Source organism: Sciurus carolinensis, chromosome 13, assembly GCF_902686445.1.
Source record: "Sciurus carolinensis chromosome 13, mSciCar1.2, whole genome shotgun sequence".
NCBI classification, from domain to species: Eukaryota; Metazoa; Chordata; class Mammalia; order Rodentia; family Sciuridae; genus Sciurus; species Sciurus carolinensis.
Window position 1 is genome coordinate 23047029 of NC_062225.1, and position 26642 is coordinate 23073670.

The 26642-nt window shown below is 39.4% G+C and overlaps 1 protein-coding gene across 7 annotated transcripts in view; it reads left to right on the forward strand.

The window, feature by feature from the left end:
- Znf638 (zinc finger protein 638) overlaps window positions 1–26642 on the forward strand; it is a 109311-nt gene that overhangs the window by 24055 nt on the left and 58614 nt on the right. For 5 of the 7 annotated variants that reach the window (XM_047522157.1, XM_047522163.1, XM_047522161.1 and 2 more), the window contains exon 1: window positions 20572–20687. The exons of 1 other annotated variant lie outside the window; for it this stretch is intronic. The gene's annotated coding sequence lies outside the window, so the exon portion shown is untranslated. Of the gene's footprint in view, window positions 1–20571; window positions 20688–26642 lie in introns of those variants that run through there. One more of the 7 variants, XM_047522158.1, reaches the window with a different exon arrangement.

The following is a 26642-nucleotide window of genomic DNA, read 5'->3' on the forward strand; positions in this document are numbered from 1 at the left end:
GAGGATACTTTTTATTACAAATTGCAAAAAATCCTAATACAAACAGATGCATTTATTACCTTCTATAATAGGAAGTCCAGAGGTAGGGTGAACTTTAGACTGGTAAAGATCAGCAATGGCTCAATTATGTCATTACAGACCCAAGTTCATTCTTTTTTCATTCCGCTATTCTCAACAGATGCTTCCTCCTAAGACTGACTTCTTGTGTTGCAAGGTAGCTGCCAATAGGTATAGAGGACAGAAACTTCTTTGGTGATGTCTTGATATAGAGGCAAGGGCTGGGGAACTCTTCACTAAAATGAAATAAGATTTTTCCTTTAGTTTGATTGGATCAACTTAAATCATGTGTTCCCATCTAAAATGTTTTTAAAAACCTTTAAAAATGTAGGTTTGGTAGACAGAAAGTTAGTGTTCCATGTTACAATTTAGCTCCTTTGTAACCACAGACCAAGGTTAGTTACTTCATAGCTAGGCATAGAGGACTCCGCAAGCACTCCATATTTTATGGTTTATCATTTCCAATCCTTCCTTTCATGTTACGAATTTATATATTTGTCAGAACTCTGGTTTGCAAATAACAAATACCCAATTCAATTTGGTTTAAATGAGAGGAGTATTTGTGGGACTGGAGATATGGCTCAGTGGTAGAGCATTTTCTGGCATGTGTGAAGCCCTGAGTTCAGTCACCAGCACAACCAAAAAGGGGAGAAGGGGATTTTATTGATTCACGGAACTGGAAAGGCTAAGGGGTAGTTTGGTTTTGGATGTGGCTGAATGTAAGGGCTCAAGTGTCATCCACGTCTCCTTTTCTAATAGGTTTTCTCAACTTGGTAATCATGAGGGCCACCAGAAGTCCAAGGCTCAAATCGTATTAGCCTTAGCAACCTCAGCAGTGAGAGAGTATCTTCTCTGATAACTCTGACAGAAAGATCCCAGGAAGCATTCTCATTGGTTGCCTTCCTATTTCTGAATCCATTACTGTGGCCGTGGGAATGGAATATTCTGATTGGTGAGGCCTGAGTCACGTGTCTCCTGTGGTCCAGGTGGGCAGTTCAGCCATACCGAAACTACTTAGAAGTCCTTTCCCTCTGCAAAAATGGTTTGGGCGCGCGGGCGGGGGAGATAACTCAGTCGGTAGAGTGCTTACCTTGTAAGCACAAGGCCTGGGTTCGATTCCCCAGCACCCAAGGAAAAAAAAAAAAAAAAAAAAAGGTTTGGTTATGGGAAGAAGCAGGAGATGAATGTTGGGAAGGCAAAAATAACAGTTGTTCACAAATTTAGCCATTCAAAGGAGGCCAAATTTGCTACAGCAGTAATTCTCAAATTGCGTTCCCCAGACATACTGAATCAGAATTTCTGAATCAGAATGGTGTCACATGCCTGTAATCCCAGCTACTTGGGAGGCTGAGGCTAGAAGATCATGAGTTGGGGCCCAGCATAAGAACACAGTGAGCCCCCTACTCAAAAAAGAAAAAAAGAAGAAAGAAAAATTCTGGTTGTGTAGCCTGAAATAATTTTTCCGTCTTTGTTGATAATTTCTGTTTGTTGGAAAATCATTATACTTTTTTTAAAAAACGTAGTCATGGTTTCTTTTAGGTCTTTCCATATATTTTGTTTTTTTTTTTTTTTTTTGGGTGCTGGGGATCGAACCCAGGGCCTTGTGCTTACAAGGTAAGCACTCTACCAACTGAGCTATCTCCCCAGCCCCTCCATATATTTATAATTGCTACTATCAAGTCTTTGCCTGTTAAATCCAATATCGGGGCCCTTCACAGGGAGTTTCTTTTGCCTGTGTTTTCCTCTGTACAGGTTACCCTTTCCTGTTTCTTTCCATACCTTGTAATGTTTGTTGTGGAAATCTGGAGCATCTTAGGTAATATATTGCAGGAGCTCTGGATACTGATTTTCCCTTCCCCTAGGCTTATTTTATTATTGTTTATTTGTTTAGTGACTTGGCTGAACTATTCTAGTGAAGTTTATTTCCCTTTCCCTTGAAATATACAACCTCTATTTTTGCTCCATAGAGGTTGAAGTCTTAGATGTATACATGGTCATCCTGGGATAAGTATTTTCAAAGGACTCTTTTTTTTTTTTTTCCCAATTCCAATACTGGGATTGAACCTAGGGCATGCTTCACACATGCTAGGTAAGTGTTCTATCACTGAGCTACATCCCCAGCCCTTTTAAAAATTTTAGTTTGATACAGGGTACCACTGAGGCTGGCCTTGCATTTGTGATCCTCCTGTTTGAGTCTTTTTTTATTATTATTATTGTAAACAAATGGGGTATAACTTGTTTCTCTGGTTGTACATGAAGTAGAAGCATACCATTTGTATAATCATACATTTACATAGGGCAATGCTGTTTGATTTATTCTGTTATTTTTTCCTAGCCCACCACCCCTCTCCCACCCCTCTTTTCCTCTATATAGTTCCTCCTTTCTCCATTCTTGCCTCCCCGCCACCCCCCATTATGTACCATCATCTGCTTATCAGCGAGATCATTTGTCCTTTGGTTTTTTGAGATTGGCTTATCTCTCTTAGCATGATATTCTCCAATTTCATCCATTTGCCTGCAAATGCCATAATTTTATTATTCTTTATGACTGAGTAATAGTCCACTGTATATATATACCACAGTTTCTTTGTCCATTCATCAATCGAGGGGCATCTAGGTTGGTTCCACAATCTGGCTATTGTGAATTGAGCAGCTATGAATGTTGATGTGGCTGCATCACTGTAGTATGCTGACTTTAAGTCCTTTGGGTATAGGCCAAGGAGTGGGATAGCTGGGTCAAATGGTGGTTCCATTTCCAAGTTTTCTGAGGAATCTCCACACTGCTTTCCAGAGTGGCTGCACTAATTTGCAACCCCACCAGCAATGTATGAGTGTACCTTTTTCCCCACATCCTCACCAACACCTATTGTTGCTTGTATTCTTGATAATGACCATTCTAATTGGGTTGAGATGGAATCTTAGGGTAGTTTTGATTTGAATTTCTTTTTTTTTTAATTTATTTTTATTGTAAACAAATGGGATACATGTTTCTGTTTGTACATGGAGTAACAGCATACCATTTGCATATTCATACATTTACATAGAGTAATGATGTTTGATTCATTCTATTATTTTTTCTCCCCCCCACCCCTCCCACCTGTCTTTTCCCTCTATACAGTCCCTCCTTCCTCCATTCTGGCCCCCCTCCTACCCCCCGTTATGTGTCATCATCCACTTATCAGTGAGATCATTCGTCCTTTGGATTTTTGAGATTGGCTTATCTCACTTAACATGATATTCTCCAATTTCATCCATTTGCCTGCAAATGCCATAATTTTATTATTCTTTATAGCTGAGTAATATTCCATTGTGTATATATATATATATATATGTACCACAGTTTCTTTATCCATTCATCAATTGAAGGGCATCTAGGTTGGTTCCACAGTCTGGCTATTGTGAATTAAGCAGCTATGAATATTGATGTGGCTATATCTCTGTAGTATGCTGATTTTAAGTCCTTTGGGTATAGGCCGAGGAGTGGGATAGCTGGGTCAAATGGTAGGTCCATTCCAAGTTTTCTAAGGAATCTCCATACTGCTTTCCAGATTGGCTGCACTAATTTGCAGCCCCACCAGCAATGTATGAGTGTACCTTTTTCCCCACATCCTCTCCAACACCTGTTGTTCCTTGTATTCTTGATAATCGCCATTCTAATTGGGGTGAGATGGAATCTTAGTGTAGTTTCGATTTGCATTTCTCTTATTACTAAAGGTGGTGAACATTTTTTCATATGTTTGTTGATTACTTGTAGATCTTCTGTGAAGTGTCTGTTCATATCCTTAGCCCATTTGTTGATTGGGTTGTTTGTATTCTTCGTGTAGAGTTTTTTGAGTTCTTTATATATTCTGGAAATTAGTGCTCTATCTGAAGTATGAGTGGCAAAGATATTCTCCCACTCTGTAGGCTCTCTCTTCACATTGCTGATAGTTTCCTTTGCTGAGAGAAAGCTATTTAGTTTGAATCTATCCCAGTTATTGATTCTTGCTTTTATTTCTTGTGCTATGGGAGTCCTATTAAGGAAGTCTGATCCTAAGCCAACAAGTTGAAGATTTGGACCTACTTTTTCTTCTATAAAATGCAGGGTCTCTGGTCTGATTTCAAGGTCCTTGACCATTGTGAGTTGATTTTTGTGCAGGGTGAGAGATAGGGGTTTAGTTGCATTCTGTTGCATATGGATTTCCAGTTTTCCCAGCACCATTTGTTGAAGAGGCTATCTTTTCTCCATTGCATATTTTTGGCACCTTTGTCTAGTATTAGAAAGTTGTATTTATTTGGGTTTGTTTCCATGTCCTTTATTCTGTACCATTGATCTACCTGTCTATTTTGGTGCCAATACCATGCTGTTTTGTTACTATTGCTTGGTAGTATAGTTGAAGTTCTGGTATTGCATTACCCCCTGTTGCATTCTTCCTGCTAAGAATTGCTTTAGCTATTTTGGGTTTCTTATTCTTCCAGATGAATTTCATGATTGCTTGCTCTATTTCTGTAAGGTACATCATTGGGATTTTAATTGGAATTGCATTTAATCTGTATAACGTTTTTGGTAGTATGGCCATTTTGACAATATTAATTCTCCTATCCACGAACATGGGAGATCTTTCCATCTTCTAAGGTCTTCCTTAATTTCTTTCTTCAGTGTTTTGTAGTTTTCATTGTAGAGATCTTTTACCTCTTTGGTTAGATTGATTCCCAAGTATTTTTTTTTTTTTTTGAGGCTATTGTAAATGGGGTTGTTTTCCTCATTTCCCTTTCAGCTGTTTCGTCACTTGCGTATAAAAATGCTTTAGATTTATGTGTGTTGATTTTATAGCCTGCTATTTTGCTGAATTCATTGATGAGGTCTAGATGTTTTCTGGAGGAGGTTTTTGGATCCTCTAAATATAGAATCATGACATCCGCAAATAGTGACAGCTTAAGTTCCTCTTTTCCTATTCGTATCCCTTTAATTTCTTTAGTCTGCCTAATTGCTCTGGCTAGAGTTTTGAGGACAATGTTTAATAGAAGTGGTGAAAGAGGACATCCCTGTCTTATTCCCGTTTTTAAAGGGAATGGTTTCAGTTTTTCCCCATTAAGAATGATGTTGGCCATGGGCTTAGCATAAATAGCCTTTACAATGTTCAGGTATGTTCCTACTATCCCTATTTTTTCTAGTGTTTTGAGCATGAAAGGGTGTTGTATTTTGTCGAACGCTTTTTCTGTGTCAGTTGAAATAACCATATGATTCTTATCCTTAAGTCTATTGACATGATGGATTACGTTTATTGATTTATGAATGTGAACCATCCTTGCATTCCAGGGATGAACCCCACTTGATCATGGTGCACAATTTTCTTAATATGTTTTTGGATACGGTTTGCCAATATTTTGTTAAGGATCTTTGTATCTATATTCATCAAGGATATTGGTCTAGAATTTTCTTTCCTTGATGTGTCTTTTCCTGGTTTGGGTATGAGGGTGATATTAGCTTCATAGAATGAGTTCAGTAGGGTACCCTCCTTTTCTATTTCCTGGAATACTTTGAGAAGTATTGGAATGAGTTCTTCTTTGAAGGTCTTGTAGAACTCGGCTGAGAATCCGTCTGGTCCTGGGCTTTTCTTGGATGGTAGATTTTTAATGGCTTCTTCTATTTCATTGCTTGATATTGATCCATTTAAATTGTGTATGTCCTCCTGGTTCAGTTTGGGAGGAGCATATGTCTCTAGAAATTTGTCAATGTCTTCGGTAGTTTCTATTTTGTTGGAATACAGATTTTCAAAGTAGCTTCTCATTATGTTCTGTATCTCAGTGGTGTCTGTCATGATATTTCCTATTTCATCACGAATTTTAGTAATTTGAGTTTTCTCTCTCCTTCTCTTTGTTAGTGTGGCTAAGGGTTTGTCTATTTTGTTTACTTTCTCAAAGAACCAACTTTTTGTTTTGTCAATTTTTTGAATAGTTTCTTTTGTTTCAATTTCATTGATTTCAGCTCTGATTTTAATTATTTCCTGTCTTCTACTACTTTTGCTGTTATTCTGTTCTTCTTTTTCTAGGGCTTTGAGCTGTAATGTTAGGTCATTTAGTTGTTGACTTTTCATTCTTTTCTGGAATGAGCTCCATGCAATGAATTTTCCTCTTAGTACCACTTTCATAGTGTCCCGAGATTTTGATATGTTGTATCATCGTTCTCATTGACCTCTAAGAATTTTTTAATCTCCTCCCTGATGTTTTTTGTTATCCATGTTTCATTCAATAGCATATTATTTAGTCTCCAGGTGTTGGAGTAATTTCTCTTTTTTTATTTTGTCATTGATTTCTACTCTCAGTCCATTATGATCTGATAGAACACAAGGCAGTATCTCTATTTTTTTGCATTTCCTAAGGGCTGCTTTGTGGCATAACCTATGGTCTATTTTCGAGAAGGTTCCATGTGCTGCTGAGAAGAAAGTGAATCCGCTCGTTGATGGATGGAATATTCTATATACGTCTATTAAGTCTAGGTTATTGATTGTGTTATTGAGTTCTATGGTTTCTTTGGTTGGATTTTGTTTGGAAGATCTATCTAGTGGTGACAGCAGTGCGTTAAAGTCACCCAGAATTCTTGTGTTGTGGTCTATGTGATTCCTGAAATTGAGAAGGATTTGTTTGATGTACAGGGATGCACCATTGTTTGGGGCATAAATATTTACTATTGTTATGTCTTCCTGATTTATGGTTCCCTTAAGCAGTATGAAATGTCCTTCTTTATCCCTTCTGACTAACTTTGGCTTGAAGTCCACTTTATCTGATGTAAGGATGGAAACCCCTGCTTTTTTACTGAGTCCATGTGCGTGGTAGGTTTTTTCCCATCCTTTCACCTTTAGTCTGTGGATGTCTTTTTCTATGAGATGAGTCTCTTGCAGGCAGCATATTGTTGGGTCTTTCTTTTTAATCCATTCTGCCAGTCTATGTCTTTTGATTGATGAGTTTAGGCCATTAACGTTCAGGGTTATTATTGAGATATGATTTGTATTCCCAGTCATTTGGCTTATTTTTTGTTTTTAAGTTGGCTTGGTTTCTCCTTTGAGTGGTTTTTCTTTAAGGTAGTTCCTCCCTTTGCTGACCTACATTGTCATTTTTCATTTCCTCCTCATGGAATATTTTGTTGAGAACATTCTGTAGTGCAGCCTTTCTATTTATAAATTCTTTTAACTTTTGTTTATCATGGAAGGATTTTATTTCATCTTCAAATCTGAAGGTTAGTTTTGCTGGGTATAGGATTCTTGGTTGGCAACCATGTTCTTTCAGAGCTTGAAATATGTTGTTCCAGGCCCTTCTAGCTTTTAGAGTCTGGGTTGAGAAGTCGGTTGCTATCCGTATTGGTCTCCCCCTATATGTAATCTGATGCTTTTCTCTTGCAGCCTTCAAAATCCTATCTTTATTTTGAATGTTAGGCATTCTCATTATAATGTGCCTTGGTGTGGATCTGTTGTGATTCTGTGCATTTGGTGTTCTGTAAGCCTCTTGTATTTGATTTTCCATTTCATTCTTCAGGTTTGGGAAATTTTCTGATATTATTTCATTGAATAGGTTGTTCATTCCTTTGGTTTGTATCTCTGCGCCTTCCTCAATCCCAATAATTCTTAAATTTGGTCTTTTCATGATGTCCCATAGTTCTTGGAGATTCTGTTCATGATTTCTTACCATCTTCTCTGTTTGGGCAACTTTATTTTCAAGATTAAATATTTTGTCTTCATTGTCTGAGGTTCTGTCTTCCAAGTGGTCTAGTCTTTTGGTGATGCTTTCCATTGAGTTTTTTATTTGGTTTATTGTCTCCTTCATTTCAGGATTTCCGTTTGTTTTTTTTTGAGAACTCTGTCTCTTTGTTGAAATGATCTTTTGCTTCCTCCAGGTGCTCTTTCAGCTTATTGGTATTATCATTCATTGCCTGCGTTTGCTCTCTTATCTCATCCTTTGCTTTGCAAATCATCTTAATTATGTATAATCTGAAGTCCTTTTCTGACATTTCTTCTAACATACTGTCATTGGATTCTATTAATATAGAATCTAGATTTGTTTGGATCATTTTCTTCCCTTGTTTTTTCATGTTGTTCATGTATCTTCCCCTCTGGCAGTGCAGATCTGGGGTATTGCAGATTTCCCCCTATAGGTTTATAGTGACCCTATAGGTTTCCAAAACCCTTTCTTTAAGGGAATATCAATATTAGCAGTGCCCAAATCAGACACTATGCAATCCTAGACCAAATAGCCCCTATGGGGACAATAACAAAATTGTCATAGTAAACAAAATGAGTTCAAATATTATCTTCGGTAAAACAAACAGGTTTGCAGTAAGGTCTGCAGTTTCTAATGGAGGGCAAAGAGGATGCAGAGGGATGTAGAATGTGGCTGTTAATGGGATAAGAAAAGAATATACAGAAGTTCTAGACAATAGAAAGGGTGAAAGTGTAATCAAAGGAAATTGGATGTTAGCATGCAAAAAAGGGAGAAAGAGACTCTGAGGGAACAGGTAAACAAAAGGAAAAGAGAGCAAGAAAAGTAAAGAAATAAAAACAAATTTTTTAAAAAGGAGAAAAAAGAAAATCTGTATAACAGTCATATAGTAATGAAACCTCCCAGTGTTCAGTAGCCTGATGCATGAGAGGTACCTGACAATGAGCTTCAAGCCTCCAGCAGGTGTCACAGGATGGGATTTGTCCCACACAAAGATCGGAGCTACGGTTTCCAGGATTATCCAAGATGGCCGCTGAGGCTTCGAAATGTGTTGGCAAATGGGGAGCTGCAACTCAGGGGTGGACGTGGTCAGCTGGAGGTCCTGGAGGTGGGATGCGGTTGGTCAGGCAGGTGTCCTGGAGGTCCGGTGTGTTTGGTGTGGTTGTGGGATCCTGGAGGCCGGGTGCAATCAGTCGGTCTGGGGTCCCGGTGATAGGGTGCAGTCCGTTGGTCTGGGGGTCCTGGTGGCCGGGAGCAGTCAGTCGATGTGAGGGCCCCAGAGGCAGGGAGTGATCGGTTGGGCTGAGGGATCCTGGAGACGGGGCTCAGTCAGTCTGGCCAGGGGTCCTACGGGGCCTGGCTGTTGTCTCAAAATGGCGGCAGCCACGTGTAATCAAACCTGCAGGAACTGTCACAGTGAACTTCCAGGCAACAGCAGGCAGCTGGTGCTCCACTGGTGGTCGGCGATCAGTTTGCTGACTGTTGTCTGATGATCGGGAGGTGAACCTCGTAAGTTGGGTGATGGATATGTGTAAGGCAGGTGATGGACAGGCGAGAGGCAGGCAAATGGTGGATGATAGACGCCTGACAGTGAGCAATCTGCACTCAAAAAAGGCATCTATATGCTGGCAGACTGCAGGTCATCACAGCAAACAAATGGGGTAAACAACAGGGGATGGATAAGCAGCAAAAACTGCCTCACCGAGAAACAGATATCCTCTGCTTGAAACCGGAGTTACGGAGTGACAAGGGACGCAGACTCCCTCTAGTCCACCATCTTGGATCTCCCCTGAATTTCTCTTATTACTAGAGATATTGAACATTTTTTCATGTATCTGTTCATTGCTTGTAGATCTTCTGTGAAGTATCTGTTCATTTCCTTAGCCCTTTTGTTGATTGGGTTATTTGTATCCTTGGTGTAGAGTTTTTTGAGTTCTTTATATATTCTGGAAATTAGTGCTCTATCTGAAGTATGAATGGCAAAGATTTTCTCCCACTCTGTAGGTTCTCTCTTTGCATTGCTGATAGTTTCCTTCACTGAGAGAAAGTTTTTTTGTTTGAATCTATCCCAGTTATTGATTCTTGCTTTTATTTCTTGTGCTATAGGAGTCATGTTAAGGAAGTCTGATCCTAAGCTGACACGTTGAAGTTTGGACCTACTTTTTCTTCTGTAAGATGCAAGGGTTTCTTGTCTGATTCCAAGGTCCTTGATCCATTTTGAATTGAGTTTTGTGAAGGGTAAGAGACAGGACGCTGACTTCAGTGGCTACGGTGGCACAAGTTGCTAGCAGAATCTTCTCCAGATCTGCTTCAGATTAATAATATAAATACCATTGCTTTCCCTTTTGTAGAATGCTGTTCCATCTGGAAATCAAGGTTGGTACCACCTAAGTGGGACCCTGCTACAAGGAATTTGAAGACCTCTTTCTTCGACATTTGGAGGACATCAAGGGTTCCGGACATTGTGGAAGTTTCCCTTGAAGTTATCACAGTCAGAATACTGTCCTACGGACCCCTCTCTAGGTAGCACAGAAAAGCAGGACCCTAATATATTTGGACTGTTTCATCTGGAGTAGAGACCCCTCTTGTAAGTGTGGGATAGGTGTAATAAGGGAACCCCAGACCTTTCTGCCTAGACCAAAGGGACATCCTGGTGGCCTGTCCCTTCTGCCAGATATATTATATCTCTTGGGAGGTAGAGGAAGAGGACCCTATCTTACCTATACCAACCAGAGTGAGCTTTTATCACACTGAGCTTTGGGATGACAAATGAGTGGATCATTCAAGTGCCAGAGACTCCCACTGTTCTTACCAAGATTGGGTGAATTTTCTTTGGTAATATTTCTTCATTCTCTCTCTCTCTCTCTCTCTCTCTCTATATATATATATATATATATAGTATATATATATATATATACTGTTGGAATAATTTATAGAACTTTAAGTGTGTTTTTTTCAAAAGTATTTTGGAGGAAATAGTGAAATCTTTATTTTTTTATTTATTTATTTTTTATATGTGCTGAGGATCAAACCGAGTGCCTCACACATGCAAGGCAAGTGATCTACCACTGATCTATAGCCCCAGCCCTAAGTGAGTGTTTTTTTTTTAATAATGATTTTTACCAGTTATGGTTAATTCATTGGGAAGCATGTCCATGGAAATCTTCCTGCTTCCATTCTTAAAGTGCTTCCTTTCTCCCTTCCTTCCTTCCTAGGGATTAAACCTCATTCATGCTGGACAAGTGCCTTACCACTGAGCTATACCCTCAGCCCCTTTTAAAGTTTTTATTTTGAGATAGAGTCTCACTGAGTTTCCCAGACTGGGCTTGAACTTGTGATCCACCTGCCTCAGCCTCCTGAGTAGTTGAGATTACAGATGTTGATGCCGCATGCAGCTTGCTTGCTTTTCTCTTTTCTTTTTCTTTTTCTCTCTCCTTTCCCTTTCTTTCCTCTCTTTTCCTCTCTTTTCCTCTCCAGATTGAACCCAGGGGCACTTAACCACTGAGCCACATCCCCAGCCCTTTTTATTTTTCATTTTGAAACAGGGTCTTACTAAGTTGCTCAGGACCTCACTACATTGCTGAGGCTGGATTTGAACTGGTGATCCTCCTGCCTCAGCCTCCCGAGCCACTGTGATTATAGGTGTGCACCACTGCCCCGGCTAGATCTTTCTTGAATTGCTTTTGTAGGTAATATGTAGACCGTACATGGTGTTATCAGGATAAAGAGCTCATAAGATGATCATCCTCCAGGTAAAGAATTATTCTCATTTTATGCTTGAGAAAACTAATTTTTAATATTGCTTAAATTAGAGCTCAGACAAAAATTCTATTGTTTCTAAAGTCTAATTCATTGCCCACTCATTGATCATGATGTTGAGTCATGTTTTTAATGAATTGATTCCCTCATTTTCAGATAAGAATATAAAAAAAATAAAATTTTTTTCCCAAAACTTAATGACTTAAAACAAGAATATAATATTTTTCATCTTAACCATTTCTGGGGATCAGGAATTGAAGATTAATTTAGGCAGTTCTTCTCTCATTGCTTTCAGGATGTCAGTTTAGGATGTAGTTATGTGTGTGTGGGGGCGGGGGGCGGGGCAGTACTGGGGATTGAACCCAGGGACACTCTACCACTGAGCTATATCCCCAGCCCTTTTGAGGCAGGGTCTTGCTAAGTTGCCCAGTCTGGCCTCTAACTTGGGATCCACTTGTCTCAGCCTTCCAAGTAGCTGGGATTATAGGCATGTGCCACTGCACCTAATTTAAGGATGTAGTCATCTGAAGATTTAATTGGAACTGGAGGTTCTGTCTCTGAAGTGGCTTATGGAAATGACTGGAAATTTTATAGTGGTTATTGACCTAGGCTTTTTTAATGTATGTGGTACTGAGGATTGAACCCAGGGGTGCTTTACTACTAAACTCCACCTCTAGTCCTTTTTATTTTTTTAGTTTTGAGATAGGGCTTTGCTGAGTTGCGGAGGCTGCTCCAACTTGCAATCCTCCTGCCTCTGCCTCTCCAGGCACTGTGATTACTGATGTGTGCCAAGCACTCGCCTCTGGTGGACCTCTTAACAGGCTGCTTGGATGTCCTCACAATATGGAAGCTGGCTTTCCGTAGGACAAGTAATCCAAGAGAAAGCAGTTGGTGACTGCTCTCCTTTATATGACGTGACCTTGAAAGTCATATAATGTCACTTCTGCCACATTTTCATTAACATCAGTAAACTAAATCTCTCACATCCAAGGGAAAGAGTTAGGCTTCACCTCTTAAAGGGAAGCATATCATATAAATTAAAAACATTTAAAAATCACTTTAACAAGAAGAGACAAACTGATTTCTAGTCACCATTGTATTAGCTTTGATAACACTCCAGAAAAGATAGTGCTTATTTTCTTGAAGTAATTTCTGAACTTCTATATATATTATGCCTTAGTGTAATTTATGATCTCCAAAATTCAAAGATCCGTAAGAATCAAGTTTTCTTTTTCTTTCTTTCTTCTTTTGTTTTTGGTATGGAGGATTGAATCTGGGTTGCTCTACCACTGAGTCACATCCCTGGCCCTTTTATTTTTTATTTTGAGATAAGGTCTCACTAAGTTACTTAGGATCTTGCTAAGTTGCTGAGGCTATCCTCAAATTTGCAATCCTCCTGCCTCAGCCTTCCAACGAATTAAGTTTTTGTTATGTTAATGTTCCTTTGAAGGACTGGAAAGGATTCTGGGATTTCTTGAACTTTTCATCATGGCCTTCTGTCTATGCCAGTACTTAAATTTAGAAGCTAAAGACAGAAGAAGGGCAAGTAGTTGCCCCAAATAAGTATTTATAAGAATACTTGCACTTGAACTGAAATGGTGATGAGATGCTTTATGTCATTGAGACAAAGCCCCATTTATGTTAGCAGATCACGGGAGAAAGTTCGTGATGACTCTTCTTTTTTCTAATACTTTTAGACTTTGAGCTGTGACAGAGCTGAGCAGGCAGAAACTGAGGACTGGATAGAGCTGCTCAATTCTTGTCTGACCAATCAGAAAACAAGGTGGATGAAAGAAGAGGGTAGGGAATTGTGGATAAGAGTGATGGTAAAAAGACAATGATGGTGGGATTGGTGGGGGTTGGGGATTTAGCTAAGTGGCAGAAGGCTTGCCTAGCCCACGCAAGGCCCTGGATTTGGTCTTCGGCCCGAAAACCGAAAGAGAAAAATATAAAGACAACAATAGGTAGAATATAATTTTTTTTTCCTATAAAGAATACTAACACTTCTAACTGGAAATGAGAATTTGTGGAAGCAGTCCAAGGTGATTAGAAAGCATAGATGCCAGGCTGAGGATATAGCTCAGTTGGTAGAGTACTTGCCTCGCAAGCACAAGGCCCTGGGTTCAATCTCCAGCACCACGAAAAAAAAAAAAAGCATAGACGCCTATAGTATCATGGGAGTAGCAGATACTATGATAAAGAGTACTTTTCTTTGAAATGCCATAGGTCTTGATGAGTCTCTTTTGGTGCACAGGAGATTTTCAGATACATCTTGTGGACTAGCTAATCTAGTTGCCCCTTCTCTTACCTTTACATGTAAGAAAAGTGAAAACTAGTGAGTTTAGTATCAAAGCAGGGGCCAGAGACATGACTCTTATAATTCCTAATCCAGTGTTTCATGCAGTGTTACATATTGCTGTAAGTGATCTGCCAGACTTTGCATAATCTGGTCCCTCACTTCTCCACTCTCATCTGGTCCTCTTTCGATTACTCTTTCTCATCTGAGCTGGCCTTCTTGTTAGTCCCAGGGCCTTTGCACTTGATGTTTCCTCTGGTCCCAAAGTTCTTCCAGATATTTGCATGGCTTCCCTTGTCTTCTTTTGTATCTCTGCTCAGATGTTGCCTTATCAGAGATGATTCCCTTGGTTCCCCTAAAATATGCCCCATCCCCCGCCTCATCATTTCCCCCTTTACCTGTTGTGTGTTTTTAAAAAATTTTTTACCACGTGATATATTTACTTATTGTTTTCTTCTTCTAAAGTATGAATTCTATGAGATCAGGACTCGAGTTTTGTTCACTGAAGTATCTTCCAGTGCCCACAGTAGTGGCATAGAAGAAGTATTCAATGTAATGCAAGTCAAATTATGTTACTCCTTTGCTCAAAGCCTTTCTCTCTTTCACAATAAAAATCAAAGCCCCTAAAATGACCTTTGTCATGGACTGAATTGTGTGTCCACCTGAGTTCACATGTTGAGGCCTTAATTCCCAGTGTACCTCAGAAAGTGACCACATTTGGAGATTGGCCTTTTAAGGAGTGGTTAAGGTTAAATGAAGTTTAACCTCATGGACTCTTGTCCTATGTGACTGGTCTCTTTATGAGAAGAGGAGGAGACCGAAGGGAGGCATGTGCACAGAGAAAAAGCCACATGAGAGCACAATGAGAAGGTGCTCAACTGCAAGCCAAGGAGCCAGGTCTCAGGAGAAACCAAACCTCCTGATACCTTGACCTTGGATCTGCAGCCTCTAGGAATGAGAAAATCATGTCATTAATGATGGGGATAATTCTGAGAAATGCATCTTTTTTTTTTTATTGTAAACAAATGGGATACATGTTGTTTCTCTATTTGTACATGGAGTCAAGGCATATCATTTGTGTAATCATAAATTTACATAGGGTAATGTTGTTTGATTCATTCTGTTATTTTTTTCCCTTCCCCCCACCCCTCCCACCCCTCTTTTCCCTCTATACAGTCCTTCCTTCCTCCATTCTTAGCACCCTCCTTAACCCTAATCCTAAACCTAACCCTAACCCTAACGCTAACCCCTCCCACCCCCCATTATGTGTTATCATCTGCTTATCAGTGAGATCATTCGTCCTTTAGTTTTTTAAGATTGGCTTATCTCACTTAGCATGATATTCTCCAATTTCATCCATTTGCCTGCAAATGCCATAATTTTATCATTCTTTGTGGTGGAGTAATATTCCATTGTATATATATGCCACAGTTTCTTTATCCATTCATCAATTGAGGGACATCTAGGTTGGTTCCACAATCTGGCTATGGTGAATTGAGCAGCAATGAACATTGATGTGGCTGTATCTCTCTAGTATGCTGATTTTAAGTCCTTTGGGTATAGGCCAAGGAGTGGGATAGCTGGGTCAAATGGTGGTTCCATTCCAAGCTTTCTGAGGAATCTCCACACTGCTTTCCAGAGTGGCTGCACTAATTTGCAACCCCACCAGCAATGTATTAGTGTACCTTTTTCCCCACATCCTCGCCAACACCTGTTGTTGCTTGTGTTCTTGATAATCGCCATTCTAATTGGGGTGAGATGGAATCTTAAGGTAGTTTTGATTTGCGAGAAATGCATCTTGAGGTGATTTGGCCATTTAAGAACACCGTGGCATGTACTTACACACACCTAGATGGTATAGGTCAATCACTTGATGTGGCCTCTTGATGCAGCCAAAAAACTGGTAATCATGAGGCTGCTGCTGGGGTCAGTAGTGTACTGTTGTGCAATAAACTCTCTTTGTGAGTAGGAGTATACCTTCAAATAACGATAACAAGTACGGGTTAGTAAGTACGTAATCCAGTAGCACAGTCGCTTGTTATGCACGTTGTACACTATACCTAAGTGTATGTACTGTATTTTTATGCAACTGGCAGCATCATCACAAAACGTGAGTAATGTGTCGTGCTACAACATCACAGCAGCTACTGTGTCACTAGACTACAGGAAGCTTTCAGTTCCATTTTACTCTTATGGGGCCAACGTTGCTATGTGATTTATGGTTGATGGAAAAGTTGTCATGGGTCGTGTGATGTCACTTCTATCGTCTAAGCTGTCCAGCCTGTGGTATTTGGTTATGGCAACCCTAGTGGATGAGTACAGCCCATAAGTATCCGCAGCTGAGCTTCTCCTCGTCCTCTTAGGCTTCTCTTTCAGCCCCTTGGGCCTCTCACTATCTCTCAAGTGCACCAAGCTGGCACGCCTCCGCGCTTTCACGCCTCTGACCTTCACTTTGCCTGGAATCCTCTTCTTCCCAGATGTCCGGCTGGCGGGTTCACTCACGTCCCTCAGGTTCCTGTTCAAATGCTGCCTTCTCAGCGATGCCTTTCTCCACCTTCTTACTTCAGATTGCAACCTCTGTGGCCTCCTCCTTCTCTGCATCCTGATCTTGCCTTATTTTTCTCCATGGTATTTATTACCATTGGACATACCTATATATTTGCTTATTGCTTATCTGCCTCCCTGATCAAGACTGTACACGCCATGTGGCTGGACTTAGTATTGCCTTTGGGTTTGCCACTGACTCCGTGGTGACTAGAATAGTTTCTGGCACAGATGGGGCCTCAAGTAATATTTTTTTCTGTGTTCTTTTGGGAGATAGTCAGGTATAGCCACAACAAGAGGAGACACAAGAGTCTCAGGAAAACAATTTACTGCACTCGTAAGTTCTGGAGGCAGAAGGCATGGCAGGCCATGCCAGCCCATATTGGGAAACACCCAGGTCAGGAGGAGAAGGGGCAGGATGGAGGGCAAAGCGTAGGCCAAGGCCTTCATTAGTGTTTCTGAAGGAAAAGCAAGATGGGGCAGGGTGAACAGCTAAGGATTGGCTAGTTTGAGTAATTGAGGCAGGTGCTAAGATATAAGCATGGTTCTTAGTAGCCTGACAACTGACCTTGGGATTATCCTGGCAGAAGAATAGGGCCACCTTTGGTGCAGGGACCTATAGAGAAAGTAGGGCTCTGGATTTGCTAGTTTGCATATCAAAGGTATGCTCTCCTTGAGCCCTTGGTGGTCTTCAAAGAGTTGGCTACCCAGGTTTTTTAAAGTGTCAAACATCATAACATAGAAAATTAAAAATATATACAATACATATTTGTTGAGTCAGTTAATGAATGCCAGATACCCTAATTCATGGGTAAACAAGTAGATCATTAAACCAGAAGGTCCATAAACACCCACCCCCATCCCATATTGGGGATTGAACCCGGTGGCGCATTGCCTGAACTACAATGTTCCCCAGCCCTTTTTGTTTTTGAGACAGTGTCTCTCTAAGTTGCTCAGGCTGGTCTAGAACTTGCTATCCTCTTGCTTCAGCTTCCTGAGTGTATACCACTGTGCCTGGCTCATAAATCCAATTTACAGGCATGACATAGTTCTTTGTTTTTTTTTTTTTTTTTTTTTTGGTGCTGGGGATCGAACCCAGGGCCTTGTGCATGCAAGGCAAGCACTCTACCAACTGAGCTATCTCCCCAGCCCTAGTTCTTTGTTTTTTTGAAAGGGATGACATATTTTGAATATGGGGAAGGGATAATTTACTTAATATCTGGAATCTTCATGATTGACTTTATTCACTTCAAAGAAAATGAAGCTAGATCTGTACCTCATATCATGAAATTAATAGATGCTAGATGAATTAAACATTTAAATATGAAAAATTATGAAGTAAACAAAAATTAAGAAAACTTTGGGAGAATTTTATTTAATTTTTGGGTGTGAATGCTTCTTGGGAGTAGGATGAGGCTTTCTAGTTTAAAAAGAAAACTTAGAAGTCATAAAGGAAAAAGTTCATAGATTTGATTGCATGAAGACTGAAAGTTTATAATAGCAAAAGAAACAAAATATTCATGGAGAAAAACCAATTGTAATGTGTTTGACAAAGAATTAATTTTCCTTATGTAGTAAGAACTACCTTGTTATCTCATTAGAAATATAAGAATATGAAAAAGGGGCTGGGGTTGGGCTCATTGCCTGCCTAGCACATGTGAGGCCCTGGGTTCGATCCTCAGCATCACATAAAAATAAAACAAAGGTATTGTATCCATCTACAACTAAAATATGTGTGTATATATCTATATATATATATATATACACACATATATATGCATATATATATATATATACATATATACACATATTTAAAAAACAAAGAAAATACTTATATTTTTAAAAAATATGAAAAGGAGCTTTTAAAGAAATGCACATAAAAAAGGAAAAAAGAAACACACATGACTAATAGATATGGAATGATATTCAATAATTACAAACAATTTTTCACCCATCAGAGTCATTTGTGTGTGTGTGTGTGAGGGGTACTGGGAATCGAACCCAGGGATGCTTATCACTGAGCTACATCACCAGCCTTTTTATTTTTTATTTTGAGACAGGGTCTTGTTAAGTTGCTTAGGGTTTCATTAAATTGATGAGGCCTATCATGACCTTGTGATCCTCCTACCTCAGCCTCCTAAACCTCTGGGATTGCAGGCATGTACCACTGTACCTGGCTATCATTTGTTCTTTCAACAAATATTTACTGATGTATCTACTATGTGTTAAGTGTCATTTTTGGCATGCAAATATCCCTGGCCTCATGGAACTCACATTCTGGTGGAGGAAGATAGATAAGAAAAAAAAAAAATGAGGTGTGGTTGTGGGGCACATAATCATAGCTACTTGGGAGACTGAGGCAGGAAGATTCCACATTCAAGGCCAGCCTGGGCAAGTTGATGAGACCCTGTCTCAAAATAAAAATTAAAAAGGGTTGGGGTGCCCCAGGGTTTGGTCCCCAGTAGCACAATAAAAAAATTTTTTCTTGATGTGTTGCAAAGCGGCAAATGTAGAAATAAATAAAGCCACCGATGAGGTTGACCTGAAGGGAATGAAAGAAACTTTAAGAGATTACTTTGATCAATACTAGAAAAATTAATGTGAAAACCTAGATTAAATGAATACTTTTCAGGAAACTGTAAATGTTAACCAAATTGTGCAGGAGAGAAATTCTTACCAAATTAAATGTCATAAAATATCTAGATAAAATTATTGAAGAACAACTCTCATAAAAAAAGCACCAAGACAAGATATTTCAAAGATGAATTGGATCAAACCTTCAAAGAACAGACAAGTCCAGTGATATTTAAATATTACAGGGTTTAGAGAAAGAAGTGAGTTTTTGGGTAAATGATTACTCTCCTGCCTAGTTAGTGGAAGTTGAAATTTGTATAAAGTTTTAAGGAAATATTCTAGCAACTATTAAAATTACATATTTTAATAGTACACACACACACATATACACACACACATATATATACACACACACACATATATATGTATATATTTAATAGTCCCACCATTGGGATTCTAGCCTTTAGAAATTAAGGCATCATTTGGTTAGTCAGTTTGTATACAGTAATACTTTTAGTATCAAAAAGACTGAGAACAACTTCAGTGTTCCACAATATGTTGAATAATTGATGGTGCACCTATTCTACACATATTATGCAACTATTAAAGAAAGACTATAGTTTACTTGGAGAAATGTCAGTAATCAGAAAAGCAAATATCAGGCTAATGTGTTCATTTTGGGGGAAAAAGAATAAAGAACATTTCCTGTTACATGTAAATTATGTGTCCTGTGACTATAAAGAAATGTATGGAATGAAACTGATCAGACAAGTTTATACCATTCGCTAAAATGGGTTTAGGGAGAACTGGTTGGCTTTTACTTTGTTGTTTTTGGCTTGTTGCCCCAAGTAGCATTTTTCATTTGAAGTGAAAATTCATTAAGATATCTTTTCAAGAAGACTCAGCCTTTCCTTTGCTTATTTTAATGTGAGTATGGGTGCCAGGTGAAACTGCTGTATGAGCCTCAACGCCGGTTCTGTGATTTGTGTGGTATCTTTGTTACTGATTGTGTTTTTATGCTGGTATAATAGAGTCATCTTGAAAAGATAAAGCGCTGAAAAAATTTTTCTCACTACTTTCAGTGCAAGGTTTTTCGTGGCTAAAATGAAGATTGTGAATGCCTACCACAGAGGTAGTCTTTTTAGTGTGAAATGGTGTATAATAGGATTTCCAGAGTGTTAACTTTTGAGCTCAGTACACATTTGTTGAATTCTAGTTTCCCAGCATTTTGAGTGGCCATGATATACATCATGTCATTGGTCTACGGATTAGAAAGAAAAAGTACAAGGTGAGAGGATAAAGGTAGGATAAAGGTACACAAACTATTTGTACAAAGCGTCTTGATATTAAGTGCCAGGCATTCCTAATTTTAATGTTATTATTGAAGGGGAAACGATCATGGAGACTTCATGGAGGAGATGAGATGATACAGGTCTTCCAGGATGAGTATGGTCGGGATGGGCTCACAACTGGCAAAGGCATTGAGTGACACCGTGCTCGGGTCGGCAGAGGGCGCCGCGGCACGCCACAACGCAGCAGCGCCCCCTTCCGGAAGCAGGCTGCCCAGGTCCTCCCCGGTTCTTCGGGCGAGCGCGGTGCTGGCGGTACGCAGGCGCCGGGAGCCGCCGAGGGCTCTCTGGGGCTGGAGGGGCGCGCATGCGTGCAGCTCGCTGGAGGCGGTAGCTTCTTCGGCGTCGCGACTGAAGGCTGAGTGCTAGACTGTGTGGGGCGCGAATGGGATCCGGCTGTTAGTCGGTAGGCATAGGTAGGACTGCTGCCTTGTGGGGAGCAGGGGGCTGGAAGGCGGAGGCTCGAAGCGTGGGGGTCCTGCGCCTTTCCTGTGGTGTCCGGGCCGACTATTGTATGTGTGTCGCAGCGGCTGCGCACAAAATGGCGGCGGGCAGACGGCGGGGGCGGGAGGAGCTCTGGGACCCCCGGGATGGCAAGGGAAGGGGTGCTGGGCTGCCCCGCTCGCGCGTTTGCTCGCCTCGCTGCCCAGGAGCGCCGGGTCGGGCGCCGGCGCCGGAGCCTGCGTCGGGAAGAGCCGCTGAGGCCGCTGCACGGGCCGAGGAACGAGAAGAGCCCTTTGGCAAGGCCGGGCGGCCCCTTCCCCTTGGGCGCAGGGCCTGCCGAGGCCGCGTCAGGCCTGACAGCCGAGGAAGCGGTGGTGAGGGAGCCGGAGAGGGAGGAGCCTTGCCCCTCCGCCCCGGGAGGCGGCGGAGTTTGAGCCGAGCCCTTTGCCCAGCGACGTTGTGCAAGAAGCATGCGGAGAAGAGCGTGTTTGCGTTTGGGGTCGGGGGAGTTGGGGTGGAGGGGAGCGATGCGCCCCAGCGCCTGGTGCGGGCCGGTGTTCCTTGTGCGGGCGTGGAAGCAAGCGGGGAGAACGTCACCTCTGTGTGGGATACGGAGGGCTCGTAAATGGCGGTGATGCTGAGGTCCACGTTTCTCGGAGGAATCGGGAATGCAGAACGTCAGTGATTTGTTTTTATGTGATTCCTGGCTTGGGAGGGGGCGATCTGTTCAAGAGGGAAGATGTATATACCCCATGCTCTAATCCTTGAGGACGTTTGAAACACCTTTTGTTGTTGGCGGTAACTGTGAAGGAGGGAGACTTAACAATATTACAAAATTTTTAATTGAGCTAGACAATGAGGGCAGCCTCAAGCTAATTTTTCTTAACCTTAAAATTTGCCTTTAGGCGAAATTTGGAATCCGGGGGAGGAAATACCACGAATGTGAAGGAGTTCTGAAGAAAAATTGTCACCGGCTTATATGATTCAAATTCTTTTCCTAACCAGCTTTGGAATTATGTTGACCTCCCCCCCCCCCCAAAAAAAAGAAGAAAATCTCTTTTTCGTCATTTGTTGTAAAGGGTTAATTTATTTTTCAGGGATGATGCATTTGTTGATTCAGATTAGCAACTTAAAATAACCGGGAAAAAGAAATATACAAAATACAGATGAATTTAAGGACGTTTACAAAGAAAAATAAACTTGCATGGTACATTACTTCAAGATTGCTTTAAATGTTAATGATTTGACATTCTAGATTTAGTGGGCTTAGGTTGCATTCTTTTTTATGAAATTTATTTGACAGCGTTTCACATACGCTTTATTTTGTGTCCCTATATTCAGTAATATGTACTTTAATTATGTGGAATCCACCATGTTAATACACTAAAATGTGCTGGGCCATTCCCTCCTTGGACCAAATAGGGGTAAAGATAAAACAGTTGGAAGAAATCACAAAGTCCAATTTGTTTTTTATTAATGGGTTTTCAGAAAATATTTGACACACATATCTGTTACCTTACATATTGATTATATTTAAATTTAGTAATTTTTTCTTTGTCTTTTGTTACCGAGGGTTGTATGGTAGACACTGGTGTTTAAAAGGTTCTCATAATCAGTTGTCACTCTATGTCTGTCTTAAAAGGTTCTTTTTGGTACTCTTAAGGCAATCTCTGAAAGTTTTGTTTTTATGTAAGGGAAGAAAATGAGAGACAGTTTAATGGAAAGAATAGGCTTTGAAGATCTGAATTCAGATTCCTATTTTCCTCTTAACTGTGTGTGAGACTTGGGACAAGTTATTTTAGTCTTTATGAACTTTTGTTTCTTTATATGTAAAATGGTGATACTAACTGCTTTCTGCTTGAGATTTTTTTTGTTACTTTTAAGACAGAATATGAAAAGCTCCTATCCCTTGATACATACTAGTCTCTTAATAAATGTTATTTTAAATTCAGATTTTAAAGTTCTTAGGCAACATTTTTTGACAGAAAAATTACAGCCTGGGAATACTGCTTTTTAATTAAAAAGAAGAAACTTGGAAGAATTTAGATTCTGTTTTTTGGCGGGGGTGGGGGGGTAGTGGAGATTGAATTCTGGGGCACTTGACCACAGAGCCACATCCCCAGCCCTATTTTGTATTTTATTTAGAAACGGTCTCACTGAGTTGCTTAGCGCCTCTGCTGAAGCTGACTTTGAACTCGCCATCCTCTTGAGCTACTGGGCTTACAGGCATGTGCCAACAAGCCCAGTGAATTTAGATTCATTAGTAGAATTTTGGAATTCAAAGATCATCTTTCACTGAAATATTTTTGGCTTCCATAAACTTTATACATGCTTCTCTTGCACTTATCAAAATATACCATAATAATGTATTTACATGATTGCATTAGTCTTTGTGTCTGAATGACTGCTATGTTTTGGTTATGCAGAAGTTGAGTGAATGAACTCAGCTAGTAGTTGCTAGAGCCAGGACTCTATTCCCTTTCCACTGTGCCTTAATGTATATTGAACAAGGTTTGGATAAATCTGTTCAAAATCTTAAATGTTCTATGTACTAAGAAATAGTGTTTCTTGTATAGGAACCTGGTAATACAGTTTGGGCTGTTTTGCAAGGTAACAGAGTTAATGAATGTTGAAATTTGGTGGTTTAGAGATTCTCCACATTGCAAGTATCTATGTTTGTAGCTAAAGCTAATAAGCCCACCATTTGTATCCAACTTATTTACTCTTTCATGGCTTCAACTTTGTTTCCTCTGAATTTTGTGGCTGAAAGTGGAAGGAAGATAAGTATATGGAAAACAAGAATAATAGAAAGAATGGTGAGGAGAAAGTGAGGTGTAGAAATAAAACCCACGGCTATAATAATGATCAGTGAGGATCAAGAATAAAAGTGTTTTGGAATGGAAAGAAAGTTCAGGGAGCACAGGAGAGACAGCTTTAAGGTGCATATATTGTCTTAGTAGTTATCTTGGGGTTACATATATTTTGGACATTTTTTTCAACTCTTTTGAACCCTTTAAAGACCAAAATCTATTTATTGTTCCAGTTCTGTATTAAGTTTTTATACTTTTCACTTGACTTATTTCCATAGTCTAACTTTCATAACATAAATATTTGCCTATAAGCTCCCTACTTGTATAGTTATAAATTTGTAACTAATTTTTCTATTGTTTCTGCTGAAAGTTGCCAACTTTCTTTTGAGTTGTACTTTAACATTTAAAGAATTTTTTAAAAAATATTTTATTATGGAAAATTTTAAACATATGAAGAAGTAGCATTACATAATGATTCACCTATATACCTATCACACAACTGTAATAATTACAAGCTAATGGTATGGGGCTGGGGGTATAGCCCAGTGATGGAGCACTTGCCTAGCATGCCCTGGTTTGATCACCAGCACTGCAAAAAATAAAAATGAATAAATAAAAATAAACAAGCTAATGTTCAATCTTGTCTTACCCTTCACCCTTTGTTTGTTTTTTGGTACTGGGAATTGAACACAGGAATGTTTAACCACTGAGCCACATCCCTAGCCCTTTTTTTTATATTTTATTTAGACAGATTCTCGCTGATTTGCTTAGGGCCTCATGGAGTTGGCTGAGGCTGGCTTTGAACTCAGTCCTCCTGCCATAACCTCCCCGGCCACTAGGATTACAGGTGTATGCCACTGCACCCAGACCTTCACCCTGTTTTTAAGAAAGTCCTGGGTCTCATCAGTCCATTAATATATGGTTTAAAATTTTTTCTAAAATATTTAGGGAAATTGCTTATCACATCTAAAGTAGCCATTAACAATTTTTAATGATGACATAATTATTAATAATTTTAAAAGTCAGTTATTCAGTTTTCAGATTTCCTAGTTGTGTATCATATGCCACACATGTGTACATATATAGTTTGTCATAATTAGTTGCAGTTGGTTGATACATCTCTTAGGCCTATTTGAAAACCTCCTACCTATATTTTCTTTCTTGTTGAAGAAAAACTTTACTTTTTATGCATTAAATGGTATGTATGTATAATACTTTGCTTCATCATCTGAATCCATAAATTTTGATATGACTTTAACAATGTACTCAGTGATTGCTAGATCTCAACTTAGGAATGACTGAAAGAAAGGTGGAAATAAGCAATTAGTTCCTATTTTTATTTCTAATAAAATTTCTAATAAAATTTTTATTTCTAATAAATTGTCATTTTCAGAAATTACCATCTTAATAAAAGGAACAGATACTTAACTGCTTCTTAAGTAAAGCATTTTATTTACTTACCTAGTGTTTTTTGAGCATCAGTTTATATGCATGTCAGGAGTTATAATTTTAATCTGCATGACAACATTCTGAGTGGGTACTGTTTTTATTTGCATTTTTGAATGATGAAATGGAGACTTGGGTTAATCTATGTGCTCAGGGTCACATTGATATTAAGTAGCAGGAACAGAATTAAAACACTGAATATAAGGTCTTGATTTTTAGAGGTTGTGCTATATTATCTCTCTAAATCTGAATTAAAAGTGTTAAATTTTGCTTATGGGAGTAAACCCAATTTTATATGAAGTCATTCACTGGCTCCCCTCCTAGCAGGGGTGGGTATCTTTGGATCAGTGGAAATTTCCCCAAAGATTGGATTATTATAGATTGCGTAATGGACTGACTAACAGTCAATAGTTAGGGAGGGAACATGATGTAGAAAAAGAAGGGCCAAATAAAAAAAATGTGTTTGGGGCTGCTGATTTTTATTATATTGCAAATTTTCTGCTTGTCATATTTGTTGTAGTCTTTTTGACTTAGTGTACAATTAAGTCATAAAGTCCGGTGTTGGACGTAAAATGTTGGGTCATTTAACAATTTGTAAATGAATTTAAGCTTTGAGTGACAGGGAACGAATTCCTTTTCTCCCTTCTGTGCATGGGCATGTACACACACACACATACACTTTTTACCTGAACAATTTGATAGTAAGTTGCCTATGTTGTTCTTTTTTATCCCTAAATACTTTAGTGTATATTTCCTAAGATGTTTTGTAATATTACAGTTAAACTTTAGTAAATCTGAATCTGTGTTCTGATTTTTGTCATTTGACCCAATAGAGTTGATTATAGCAGTTTTTCCCCTTCTGGAACAGGATCATCTAGGATTCGATACTGCATTTGGTTGGTATATCTCTTTAGTCTTCTTTAATCTGGAACATTCCCATAGCTGTCTGCATCTTTTGTGAAGTTGACATTTTGGGGTATACAGTCTGCTTTGCTCTTCTTTTTAACTAAAGAACATTTCTTATTTTGAATTTGATATTTCCTCTTGATTAATCAAGTTTCAAATTATGCATCCCTGGGCAGAAAAATTGTGTAAATGATGGTATGTCCCCAGGGTATCAGACCTGGAAATGGATGGTGTCCATCTGCCCTTCATAGTATGACTTCTTGGGCCATACTGTGTTGGATATATGTTTTGTTTAACATGTTTGCTGTGACATTTTAAGACTATGTGTATGTCCCATTCATCAAAATTTCCTTCTGAATGTAACATCTGCTAATGATTCTTGCCTGAGACATTCTTTACTGATAGTTTAAAAATGCTTTTCCAACTAGCTGTTTCACTAGTGGATACTCAGCATTCAATAAGAGCCTTCCCTCCTACTCCATTGATGTATTTATTGATATGAACTTAGGGACTCTTGGTTTTCTCAGTGTTTTATAATTCATTACCATTCAGATCTTTCTTGCTTTCTCCCACTTCACATTTGTACGTCTTGCCTTCCACATTTGAGAAGCCTGGTTCCCAACACCATCAAAAACATTTACTTATTTGCTCATTCCTATGATATAATCTAGAGTAGTTTTAGCATTACTTCATCCATATTACTATCCAAAAACATGAGACAAAAAACCCCCAAATCTACTAAATGAGTAAAGAATTGTTCTCATT